General features: G+C 41.6%; 1 pseudogene; it reads right to left on the bottom strand.

Annotated features, from left to right (window-relative positions):
- Nucleotides 1-11,000: 11,000 nt before the first annotated feature.
- LOC101420277 (LIM domain and actin-binding protein 1 pseudogene) lies at nucleotides 11,001-13,031 on the bottom strand (annotated as a pseudogene).
- Nucleotides 13,032-13,536: the final 505 nt, after the last annotated feature.

Here is a 13,536-nt window from a genome sequence, read left to right as displayed (position 1 = left end):
TACTGGCTTAACTCACCTGATGTGCTCCTGAAATTCATTTCTGCAGCATAGTCAAGAACCTAGACAAAATCTGGTAACATTATCCTATATACAATCTAACATTTCCCCCTGTAGTCGCTTTCAGACTATATTCCAGTGCTGTTAATCATGTTCACAATGCTGTGCCCCCATCACCCCCATCCATCACCAAAACACTACCATCATTCTGAACAGGAACCCTGTACATTTCAAGCCCCAATGTCCAATTTCGTTCTCACTTCATCCCCTGGTAACCTTTATTCTAGATTCTGACTCTCTAAGTTAGCTTTTCATTTCAAATCGGTGAGCTCAGACAATTTGTTTTTTTGTGCCTGGCTTGTTTCACTCGGTGTGATGTTTTCAAGATTGAGCCATGTTGTTGCATGTATCAGGACTTCATTCCTTTTTTATGGCTGAATAAAATTCCATTGTATGCCTGTACCACATTTTCTCTCTCCATTTATTGGTGGATGGATAATTGGGTTGCTTCCCTCCTTTGGCAGTTGTGAGTAACGGTGTATGAATATTGATGTGGTGGTTTGAAGCTGTACATAAATTCAGAAAAACATGTTCTTAAAGCTAATCCATTCCTGTGGGTTTAAACCTATTGTAAGTAGGACCTTTTGGTGAGGTTACTTCAGTTAAGGTGTGACCCACCTCATGCAGGATGGTTCTTAATCTATTCCTGGAGGCCTTTTTGAGCCAATGAAATTCAGATGAAGTAAGAGAAAGCCATGGAAATAGGAAGCTGAAATCAATGAAACCTGGAAGAGAAAGGGGAGACCGGCAGACACCACCGTGTCCCTTGCCATGTGTAGTGAAACCAAGGATTGCTTGCAGTTGGTCTTTGGGAGGGAAGCATGCCTTGATGATGGTTTGATTTGCACATTTTCTTGGCCTTAAGCGACACAGCCTGTCATCACACATGAAAATGATGTTTTTGTCCTTGTTACACATGGCCGTGCCAGGCAGAGGCATCTTCCTGCCCATCTCCCCAAGCTTCCTGACCCTTGGGGTGCCCAGGCCATCCCAACATATTCCCCTGGGTTTCTCCACCGTTGACAGCTGTACCCGTGCTGCCCCTTGGACTTCTGCCATCTGGTGACAGTTGCACCTCAGAAAAGAGCAGACATCCCTCTGCTCTGTGAGGGGAGCTCCTGGCCCTGCCAGATGTTGACTGCCCAGGTTTCCTAAACAGCCCTTTCTTCCAGACACCAGCCTCTCCTGCCACTTTCTCCTGTGGGACTTTTCTTTTAGATCCCATTTTGCAGATGGGGAAACTAAGACCCAGGTAGAGAAAGGGACATCTTGAGATTGCCCAGCAAATCAGTATTGATTTGGACCTGTGCCCTTCCATGCCATCCCCCTGGTCCCTCCTTGAACTTTCCTCCTTGGACACTGGGCCCTACCTGAGTCTTTGTCAGGGCCTTGTGCTTCTACCCCCATCCAAGGGAGGCATTCCCTACAGAGGTGCCCTGACCACCCTCACTGAGAGCCCTGGGGTGGGCTCCTCAGGTCCCAGCCCAGCAGCTTGTCTGTCTACCCTCACCCTAGAGTCCTTCCCCAGTCCAGTCCCTGGGCCAGAGCTTGGCTCCACACAGCTCCACACAGTAAGACCAGGGCCCAGGCCAGGTGGGGAAACTGGTAACCCCAAGCTCAGCTTCTCACCAGTTCTGGGTCAGATGCTATGGGAAGTGGCAAGCTCCAGAAGATGTGCAGGGGAAGGCAGTGGAGGGAGTTCTATCTGCTGGCTTCACAGGGCTGGGGGGCTCCCTCCCTTATTCTGGGAATTAGGAGCAATGGAAACAGCTTGGGCTCGGGGAGCGTGCTGCCTTTCCCCTTCTTGCCAAACCCCTGACAGGACAGGAAGAGGTTCTCAGCAATCTGAGCATGGTGAGCGTGGTCCTGGGAAGGGAACGTGATCTCCCCATCCTTGCAGGCACTGCAGCAATTGCCCAGGGCGTTTAGAAGGAATCCCTATCCTTTGGGAGCCTTCCCAAAGTCCCTGCCTCCCAAAGATGTCAGCTCATGGGACAAACCTCCCTCACTGGGCCAATGAACCCCTCTCTCCGTGCTTATCTATTCGTTAAGGCCATGAGAATAATGCCATTATTTCAATGTGGAGTCTTGGAAAATACAGCAGATAAAGACCCCAAATTCCCTCTTTTCCCATTGCTATCTAGAGAACACAAATGTTCACAATGTGACTGTCTTTCAAACTTTTACCTGAATGTATCTTTTTCTCTAGATTCCTTGCCTCTGCCTCTGCCTCTGCCTTTGCCTTGTTGGCAGTTGTTTTCTTTCAGCACTTTAACTATTTCAACCTATGGCCTTTTTTCCTTCTTGGTTTTTGATAAGAAAGTATTGGTACTCCATCTAATTGAGACTCCCTTGTACATAACATGTTGCTTTTCTCTTGAGGTTTTCAGAACTCTTTCCTTGTCCTTTGCATTTGATCGTGTAATCAGTATATGATGGGGTGTATTTTTCATCATGTCTATCCTATTTGGTGTTCTCTGGGCTTCTTGGGTGTGCATATTCACGTCTTTTGCTTAGTTTTGGCAGTTCCCTGTCATTATTTCTTTGAATATTCCTTCTGCCTCTCTCTCTCTCTCTTCTTTTCTCACTTCTCCTCATATAGTTCATATATTGATATTTTCTCTCTTCTCCTCATATAGTTCATATATTGATATGCTTGATAGTGTTCCAGAGATGTCATAGACTTATTTTTGCTTTCTATAATTCTTTTTCTTTTCTGCTTCTCAGCCTGACTCATTTGTATGTTGTCTTTGAGTTCACTGATCCTTTCTTCTGCAAGTTCCAATCTTCCCTGGAAACCCTCCTTGGTGTTTTTCATTTCAGTTATTGTGGTCTTCAACTCCAGTAGTTTTGTTTGGTTCCTTTTAAAATTTTCTATCATTTTACTAAGATTCTCATTCATTGTTTTCCTGATATCCTTTAACTTTTTCTCTGTATTTTCTGACATCTCCTTGAGGATTTTTAATATAATTTTAAAGTCTTTGGTATGTTACCATTCTGGTCTTGTTTGTTGTTCTTTTCAGAATTTTTTATCCTCTTCCTTGGGATGGGCCTTATTTCCTCTTTCTTTTTCTTGTATTTTTTGGTTGCATACCATACATTTTAATATTTTAAATTGTTAACTCTTGGAATTATTCCCTGGCATGTGACTTTCTTGATTTTTGCAACCAATTAGTGATAAGATAGAAATTTTCTTGAGCTTCAGTCCCCCTCTCAGGAAGGTTATCCCAAGGTGAATGAGGTATGCAGGTTTTCCCCTGTCTTTTTCAGCCTCTGTCTTATCCTGGGCTTTTGTTTGTTGTTTTGGAGTTCCCCTATTTGAAAGAGTTTGGTTGTTCCTCTATTTCCCAGGTACAGACCTGCCTCTCCCAGGTGTTTGAACCTGGCAAACCTTGCCCCAGACTTTCAGCCTCTATATGTTCTTACAGTCCTTTCATTCTCTCAAGCTGCTTTTGCCTGGAGGGAAAATTCTGGGAGGATGGCATGTTGGAGAGGACTTTTCCAGGGACCCATAACGGGGTACAGACTAGTTCCACTGTGCCCCAAGTAGGGAATCAGTAACAGCACCAAGAGCTTCTTGCACAGCTCCCCAAAGCTAAGACTTTCTGGCCTTCCCAAGAAATTTAGCCCTTCAACTACCTGTCCCCTGCAGCCCTGAGGAAGCACAGCATCCTTAAGTCTCCACCACCACTGCCCTGGTACTGGTCAGGTTGAAACATGGTTGCCATCAGAACTAGGCCCCCTGCAATCAAAAGGCATGGTTTGTGATTGGCTGTGTCCACCCCTGGTCTTAGGGAAGAGAGTTTTTACGGCTCTTTTTGTCACCAGTGAGTTAGCCAGGGGCTGGACCCCATGGTGGCCTGCAACAGGAGTGAGGGGTGGGTGCTGTTAGCCATTGTGCAGAGAGAGCAAAATACTGTTCTTTACTGTAATTTATCAGCTTTTCCTTCCTGCTCATCCCTGGATGCTGTATAGCATTCTTCTCACCAGTGGAGTTTCAAAACAGTTGTTTTCAGATAATTCCTACCTGTTTAATTGTTGTTCTGTTGGAAAGAGTCAGTCCTGAAGCTCCCTACTTCACCATCTTCCCATAATCCTCAACCCTGGGATTGTTTTTAAGGTATAGCCCCCAGAAAGGGATTTATTGTATGGGGATACATCAGTGGTTTTCTTCTTATCATAGCTGATGGTAGGGCTTATAGCACAGTATGTGAGTATTTGATTGACAGAGTACATGGATTCAAATCCAGCTCCCACGTCAGTCAGCTTGGGGATGGTGCCTGACATTTCTCAGCCTGTTTTTTAAACCATGAAATAAGGATGGTGCTGGTGGCTGCTTAAAACAAATGTTGTAGTATTGAATAGAATAATCTATGCCACGTGGTTCTGGTCAGTATTAATAAGGTCTTCATAAATGCTCGTTTAAAAATTTTGGTAAAATGTAGTAATATAGAGTGAGAAGAGTGTCAGGTGGGGATTTGGAAAAGCTGGCATTAAAATTTATGTAATTTCTCTCTTGTCCTTCATCTTCTTGTCTGTACTAGGAAGGCTTTGAATTACATAGTTTGTAAGAGCTGCTCCAGTGACTCAGTCTCACAGAAGTATTGTCAGGACCTTGATGAGGGTTGATTTGTATCCCCCCAAAAGATTCATTCAAGTCCTAACCCTTGGTTCCATGAATGCAACTTTATTTGCATATAAGGTTGGTGAAGAAGTGATTAGTTATAATGAGGCCGAACTAGATTTGAGTAGGCCCCTATCAAATATGATCAGTGTCCTTATAAGAAGGGGAGAGGATATACAGGGCCTAAGGTCATGTAAAGGAAGAGGGGTGCAACTTCTAGCCAAAGAAAGCCAAGGACTGCCACTGAACGCCAGAAACTGGAAGAGGCAAGGAGCGTTTTCTCCTGCAAGTTTCCGATGGAGTGAGGCCCTGCCGACATTTTGATTCAGGACTGCTAGCCTTCAGAACTATAAGACAATACATTTCTGTTGTTTTAAGCCATTCAGGATGTGGTACTTTGCTAGGGCAGCACTAGGAAACTAAGACAGACCTTCATCCTATTTTGACCAGAGAGGAGGCATATAGAAATAGTTTCCACCCCTCCTTCCTAGTTTATCTCCCTTATCTTCATTTTTTTTTCTTGTTCCAACTCCCTCTCATGTTCCATGTCTTTCTTTGCTTTAAAATGCTACCCCAAAATTTGTGGCTGCAGGGATGAGTCATTATAGAAAATTGACTTTCTTCTTAAGCAGCCCCTTGTTACCAGGCCACCCACCTCCACATTGTGCCTAGAACCACATCATTGACAGAAATTAGGAAGACAGTATCCACGTGGTTCCATGGAATCAAGCGTCTTTGGGACATTTGGGTTCACATCAAGGCGGAATGATAAGGAAATGGTTGATTCAGTTTGGAACTTCAAGTGGGTCTCAAAGTACTGGGGCCAATTCTGACTGCCAATCAAAAGGTGAATATTGGATCTCCACCATCATGAAAAAAGGAAAAAATGTATATGAGTTATTCAATGGCATCTTAATATTAAGCTACAAGGATATTGTTCAGAGTGTCATGTTTAAGAGTGATCGATTTGGAAACAAAATATGAAAAACGCAGATGGTTTGCTACATAAACTACCATATTTTGCAGCCATAAAATATGCAGTAAAAAGGAAATTAGCAGACTTTGGGAGATGCTTATGTTATACCACTTTAAGGTAGCTGGTTCAATAAATAGTATGTGCTATCTTATGTCAATTAAATGACAATGCTAACATTGGAAAGTTATCATTTACCTCCAAATATTGAGAACTTGAATAAATTGTTATACTTTCAGCATATAAATTTCTAACTTTAAATAAATGGGTAAAACTGTTAACATTTATGACAAGGTCAAAATAGAAGATAAGTCCAGTCAGAAGCACTGGACACATTACTAGTCAAGAAAATAATTTTGCAAAAACAAATTTGCATTGGTTAAAAGGACAGAGAAGGCTGGTTCTGTTTTTCAGGCAGATTGCTCACGAGTGAGCTGATTTACTTTCCTAGTTCCTTTGCCCTGAACTTGTCGCTCAGCCCCCTGGTCTACTTCGTTTACCTCCTGGTTGGAACTGAGCTACCAAATGTCAGACTCTGCCTTAAGCTTTGAATGTGAGTCAGGGAGAGATTTAAGTTGCAATTTTAAGAGATAAAAAACATTAAGAAATATTGCTGCAGACTAAAAAATCGCCCCCAGATTTTTTCTCAAATGCTATGGAAATGGAAGCAGAAAATTGCTCTGTGCCATTTCTGGGGCCCACTGCTATTAGAGACAGATAATAAACCTCACTGAATTGGCGCACCACGCAACGGGCTGGAGCCGATAGACGTAGCTTGCCCTTTTTAAACAGAGCTAACATGGAAACAAGCTGATTGCAGCTAAATCAAACCCTCCCACTGAGCTCTCTTTCTGGAGGCCACTGGTTGAAAGGGATAAATATAAATACATATGTGAATGTGTTTCATGGTCCTTTTCTTAGATGCCTCCAAAAAGGGGCATGAAAAGTCTAAGCAGCTTTAAGTTTCTTCTCCTTCTACTCTGTTGATCAGGATGCAGTCCCCAAATTACCTTGATTTTTAGGCAGATTCAGTCTCCCAGGAAGGTTCAGTGCATCCTCAGAATCAAACTTGAATTTCAATCTTAGTTCCAATGTTTGTTAGCTGAGTGAGATACAAAGGTCCCTTCCTTCTCTGGTCCTTAGTTTGAGTGTCACATATAGAATTATATATCCTTATAATAGAGATATAATTTATAACAGTTTTAGTGTTAATCTGCCCCACTCCTGCAAACAGTGAGTTTTTTGCTTGTTTTGCTTTTGATAGTTGGATCCTAGTTGGATAGTTAGATTGAGAGAGGGAGGGCGAGAGAGCCTGAAGAAGGAAAAGGAAATGGAGAGAGTACAATATAAAACCTAAATAAAGAGGGGAAAAAACAGATAAGGGGAAGGAGACAGAAAAGGGTGATTTGGGATTTGGGATTTTGAGAAAGTCCAATGAGAGGGCCTGGAGTGGCCACGAAGTTTTGAGAAAAGGAAGTGGTGGTGCTGGGGTTTGAGAGACGACTGTAAATTTTAATTGATCCCTTTTAATATTTTTTGAGAGATGCATGTAAATAATGAATACTCTTTATAATTCCCGAGTTTAATTTTATGGCTTAACTGCACAGAGATGGGGTTGTAAGGGCCATAGTTTTTATTCAGATTATACATACATGGATTTATCTTGATTTTATAACTTTTAAACATGGAATTGGTGTAGTCATTTTATATATGACAACACTGAGAGTTGTGTGTTTAAATTATTAAGTGAGGGAGTCTACCTAAATGCCACTCCTTGCTCTTCCTCAATATCATGCTACCTGGCTACCTGGAATCCAAAAGAAACTGTATGACAAAAATAGACAACTCTTCTAAGTAACAGGAATTGTTTCATGGGAAAGCTTTTGCCTTGTCAAATAGTAGAGGGTAAAGGTCAAGCTGTTGGCCATGACTAATTGCCAGATATGCATTCGTCAGTGCACACATTGTTTCAATCAGCAAATTCTTGTTGAATGTTATACATAGTGTGAAGAAATGGGGAAACAAAAGCAAAAAGAGATGTGATTTCTGTACTCCTGGAGTTTGTAACTTTATTGGGGCTAGTCATTCCTCATTTACTAATACATTCATAAGTACGTATAGACCAAGTTCTTGGAAAAAAAGGAATATGGTTTCCTGAGAGCCTGAGATCAAGAATCAAGAGAAGATATGGGGATGTGCATTCAGGCCTTTTTAAAAAATTATTTTTATTATTTTCTATTAGAGAAGTTTTGAGCTTACAAAACAATCATGCATAATGTGAGGAATTCCCGTACATCACCCCTTTACCAATGCTTTATGTTCTTGTGGAAAATTTTTACATATTATGAAAGGACATAATCAGACTATTAACACTAACAATGGTCCATAGCATGCACTTGGTATATTTTTTTCCATGCAGGCCTTAATATCAACACTATGTATTAGTATTACACCTTTGTTAAGGTTCATGAGAGAACACTCGTATTAGTACTGTTAGCCACAGTCTGTCCTCCACCACATTGTTCACTGTGTTATACAGTCCCATGCCTTGTACATTCTATCCAAAGTGTGCAATCAGTGGCTTTCACTCTTATCACAGAGTTGTGCGGTCATCACCCCAGTAAACCTTTGAATGTTTTCCTTAGTCCAAAAGAAAAAAATCCCGTACCTCCCTATTATTGACTCTTGGTGATGATATAGTACCTTCTTTGACATTGATGCAAGAATATTACAATATAGCTGTTAACTATTGTCCATAAGTTTCATTAATGGTATTTCCCCATGCAGCACTATAGCCTTATCCCCTTGTAATAGGGAAGTAGATTTGTTCTAGTTCATAGAAGAACATTCTTGTATTTTTATTATTAACTATAGTCCTCATCCAATTTACAATGATATTTAGTCTATAGATTAATCTCTAGCTTTCTTTCAATTAATGGTCACGTCCCTAGACTACCCATTTCAGCCACAGTCACATTTATAAACCAGCCATTTTAGCTATATTAACTGTAATGTGTTACCATCAACTCTATTTCCACACGTTTACAGTCAAGCTAAATGAAAATTCTATATACGATAAGTATCAGTACCCCTTCTCCATCCTCATCCTATCTCTTAGTAGCCTTTAGTCTAGGTTTTAACTCCATGTGTTTATTCTTTGCATTTAGTTCATATTAGTGAGACCATACAATATTTGTTCTTTTGTGTCTGGCTTATTTCACTCAGCATAATGTCCTCAAGGTTCATCCATGCTATCATATGTGTCCCAGTTTCATTTCTTTTTTCAGCAGCATAGAATTCCATTGTATGCATACACCACATTTGTTTATCCATTCATCAGTTGATGGACCCTTGGATTGGTTCCATCTTTTGGCGATTGTGAATAATGCTGCTATGAACACCAGTGTGTAGTATGTTCATGTCACTGTTTTCAGTTCTTCTTGATGTATTCCTAGTGGAGAGATTGCCAGATTATATGGCAGTTCCATATTGAGCTTCCTGAGGAACGGCTAAGCTGTCTTCCACAGAGGCTATACCATTCTACATTCTCACCAACAGTGAAGAGTGTTCCCATTTCTCCACATCCTCTCCAGCACTTGCTGTTTTCTGTTTTTTTGTTAATGGCCATTCTGTGAGGTGTGAGAGGATATCTCATCGTAGGTTTTTTCAAATGTAAATTAAAAGCTTTATTGAATAACAATGTTTCAGACTAAGCAAGACTGTAAGAAAGCAGAATATATTACATCCCTAAAAAATATTACAGTAAAATATCTTTGTAAATCCAGTACAAAGAAAAGCCTATAGCTTAAAAAAATCTCTTCCCATCACACATATGATTTGGAATATCAATTATGTATAATGTATTCAAGTTTATAATGTTCTAAAGCCATCCCAAGAAAAAGGCCTATAGTTGGTTTAATTTCACCCTGGAAATACTGTCTGCCATAAAAATCAATACATCTCAGGCTGGTAAGTATTAAAAAATTGGTGCCTCAGAAAGGGGACATCAGAAATGGAATACACGGGTTGGGGGTGTGAGCACAAGTAGTTTAAGGCAGTTCTCTGGGCTATTACACCTTTAAACTCCTCACTTTGCTTGAACGTGGAGTATAGTGAACAGTGATCTGAAAGGTCTTGCAAAATATTGTAACTTTCAGTAAACTATGAGAAGTATGGCTACCGCCAGAGAAGAAAGCAATCACTGAGGGTGGCTCAAACTCATCGGCAAATACCACGTTTATGTGGAAGGCAGTAAGGATATCTCCAAACACCAGAGCATGTGGGTTGGTTCTTCAATCCCTCCACAGGTGCTCTGCAAAGATGGCTTGCTATACCTCAATAATCCTGTTCAGGATGAGGTTTAGAGAGTAGTATGCAAAGCAATAAATCCCCCTATATGTCAGAGTAAAAAAATTAACCTAAAATTTTAAGATAGACTAAATATTTGATCTCTTAGCAGATGAATACTAAACAATTAAATGGATATTCACTAAAAATACACAAACTATGCCCTTTATATTATTTTTTATTTATTTCTCTCTCCTTCCCCCACCCCCCCACCCCCCCACCCCCAGGTTGTCTGTTCTCTGTGTCCTTTCGCTGTGTGTTCTTCTGTGACTGCTTCTATCCTTATCAGCAGCACTGGGAATCTGTGTTTCTTTTTGTTGCGTCATCTTGTGTCAGCTTTCTGTGTGTGCGGTGCCATTCTTGGGCAGGCTGTACTTTCTTTCATGCTGGGTGGCTCTCCTTGCGTGGCGCGGTCCTTGCGCATGGGGCTCCCCTATGCGGGGGACACCCCTACATGGCACAGCACTCCTTGCACGCATGGGCCAGCTCCACACAGGTCAAGGAGGCCCGGGGTTTGAACCATGGACCTCCCATGTGGTAGGCAGATGCCCTATCCATTGGCCAAGTCCACTTCCCTGCCCTTTATATTAAAGGGCATTGAATCATAATGTTTAGGACCCTAAATCCCTTCTGTATGTTTCCTAAATAGTATTTGTAGTGTGACAGTGTATTACTTAACATCTACCTACTTTTTACATTGCCTTATACGAATCCTGACTCTTATCAGTTGGACCATGTCCCTCCTTGTGGTTGTAACACCTTAAAGCACTATGCATGCCATCACTGTTAAAATGGAAGGTTTAAGTAATACTGTCTCTAGCATTTAAAATTGGTTCATTTAAGCTGCAGTATGGGATTTTTTTGGAAGCAGGAACTCTTTTCCAAAGCTATTTCCACATAAATTCCAGTTCACGCTAATATACCTATTTATGTGCATCATTTTGATAAATGGCAACAACTCACTAACACTAATTTAAGGCCAATCATCATTGCAATTTGCTATTTTTCATCCTTATTTTCATCATAATACCAATTTCTCTTTATTCTTCCACAGACAGCTCTTGAATCACTTCTCCCTCTCAGAATCCCATATCCTGGAATTTCTGATTCTGAGTAGTGAATTATTTAGGGGAGGTCTTATCTGCAAAGCGGTATCAGTTTAGAGACTTGGGTTCTAGCTGTTTGATGAGGTTTCCATCATCTTCATCTAAGTTTGCACCATTTTCTACAAGATTCTCTCCCCTTCTCAAAACTATGTACTTCCTTGCTTTTCCTCCCTGTCCCTCCTCCTTTAGATTCCTTGTTTTGCCAGGTGGTTTCTCCCACACTCCCACTCTTCTCTGGAGTCTTGGCATTTCCCATTTCGTTCCTTTCTGCTGCTATTTCTTCTACAAACTCCCCATCTTCCCCTGATATGCTCCAGTCTTTCCTGATAGGTGGGCCAAGCTTTTTGGGCTCTTGATGGAAATGGTTCTAAATGAAACTACTACAGTGAATGGGCAGCTTCTTTTCTTCAGTGAGGAAGATTGTCTTGGCTTCTTCAGATCCAGATCTACATCTCAGGGGTTTCAGGCTTGCTGATTTCATCATCAGGAGCCCATTTGGGCTTAGACACTTTGATCCCTTCCTCCAAGGCACTTCCTGAACTATGAAGTTCAGTTGGAGGTGGCCAGGCAATTCTCAGCTTCTTAGATTCAGCTGGCTTGTCTTCTTTCTCTTATTGAGAGGAGACCTTGGCTTCCATGCTTGCAGCCAGCACATCCACCTTAGCAATGAGGGCATCTTCCACCCCTGAGTTGTGAGGGGACTCTCCTGCATTTGAAAGCTGGGCTCGTCTCTCCAAAGTCTCTTCATTTTCATTTTTGCTTACCCCACAGATCCTTGTATGGTTTGTGCCCAAAGCCATCATCATAATTGCCTTTAGATTTAAAGAGTTGATTGAAGAGAGGCTTGCAGTAGATTCTCCCGTGGAAAGATGCATATGTTCCTAGACTGTTTGTTGTTACAACAGAGGCAATGGAAACAGCTGATGTGAAACACCTCCTGATTGGCTCCATTGGGTAGACTGTCTTCTGCATTTCACACCGGTTTCTTTTGCAGGTGCCTTCTTCACTGCTTTGGGTGGAGAATTTTGAGAAACCCTGGAGCCTCTGGCATCTGGACTTAGCTGCTTGGGATGAACAGGCTGCTGGACCTCACTCTTAACCTGAAAGTTATGGGAGTCATCTTCAGCAGGGCTGGAATGGAATACCAAGCTAGTCTCAGTTGCAGAATCTTTTCTCCATCCTGATGGGTGATGCAGACCTCAGAACCTGGGGCACATTTTCCTTTTACTCCAACTTACGAGTCTTGATTTCACCTCCACTGGGTTTCAAGTCACTTGTAAAGCTGGCTGAATGGCTTTGTATGGACACAGCTGTACTTGGCCATTCCGTCCTTAATGAAGGTTCCTGACAGGCATGGAAGCTCCAGATTTTGCCTCTCTCACTTTTACTGGAGTTGAATGCAGAAGATGACAAATGATCTGGGCCTGTTTCCAAGTCATCCAGAGAAAAGCTGTTTCCAGAGATCCTCTTTCCACCTGCACTTGGGCTCTGAGCCCGAAGAATCTTGGTTTGAGTTGATATTCAGTGGAACATTATATTTCTCTATTTTGCCTGCAGCTTCTGTGTTTTCTTCTATTTTAGATTTTCCTACTTCATGCCTGGATTCTCCCAGGCAATTTTCCATCTTTTTACTTTTTGCCAGGTGGTCTTTAAGATCCTCACTGCCCTCTCTGCGGGAATACCAATACTGAATAAGGGCTTCAGGAGGTGATCCAACTTTAGGTCTGGAATGGACTCTTTCTTCTTGGTCAGCTTCAGCTCCAGAAGCAACCTTGCTTCCCACTTCAATGAGAGGATGGTTGACTCTGTGCCTAGTCTCAGTGCTGCTGTGTTGTAGGGAGTCTGGGTGAGACTCCACTCCTAGCAATGGGTTCTCCCACTTCTTTAACACCATCAGGATTCCTCTGGTAAAGTGTTGGGGGAGATTTTCACGTTTTAGAAGAACAAGAAGTGCCAGTTATAACTTGCCTATGAAACATTAAAAAATGCTGTTCTTTATAAAATGAAAGTTAAAATTCCAAGCTGCTCCTGGTCTACCACTGTTTCAGAGACAGCTGCAAATAGTTACAGCCCTGCCACATGGAGAAAGCATCCACCTCATTGTAGTTTTGATTTGCATTTCCCTAATGCCTAGTGATGTTGAATATTTTCTGATATGCATTTTCTAGGCCTTTTTTTCCCTTTCAATCTGGAATGTTTGCACCTCTCTTTTGTTCAAAATACCCATTGACTGTCTATATTATTCACTGTATTCAGTGCCCAGAATAATGCCTGGCACACAAAACATAAAGTCTCCAGGATCCTTAGCTTATATACTGATGGAACAGGTGGACAATAAACCAACATATGATATATTTTCAGGTGGTGATAAGTGAGATGAAGGAAAATAGGGCACTGTAAGGAGGAAGAGTAATCAAGGGGTTATTTTC

The sequence above is a fragment of the Dasypus novemcinctus genome, chromosome 18 (assembly GCF_030445035.2).
Source record: "Dasypus novemcinctus isolate mDasNov1 chromosome 18, mDasNov1.1.hap2, whole genome shotgun sequence".
NCBI classification, from domain to species: Eukaryota; Metazoa; Chordata; class Mammalia; order Cingulata; family Dasypodidae; genus Dasypus; species Dasypus novemcinctus.
This window is presented reverse-complemented; position numbering and strand designations above follow the sequence as displayed.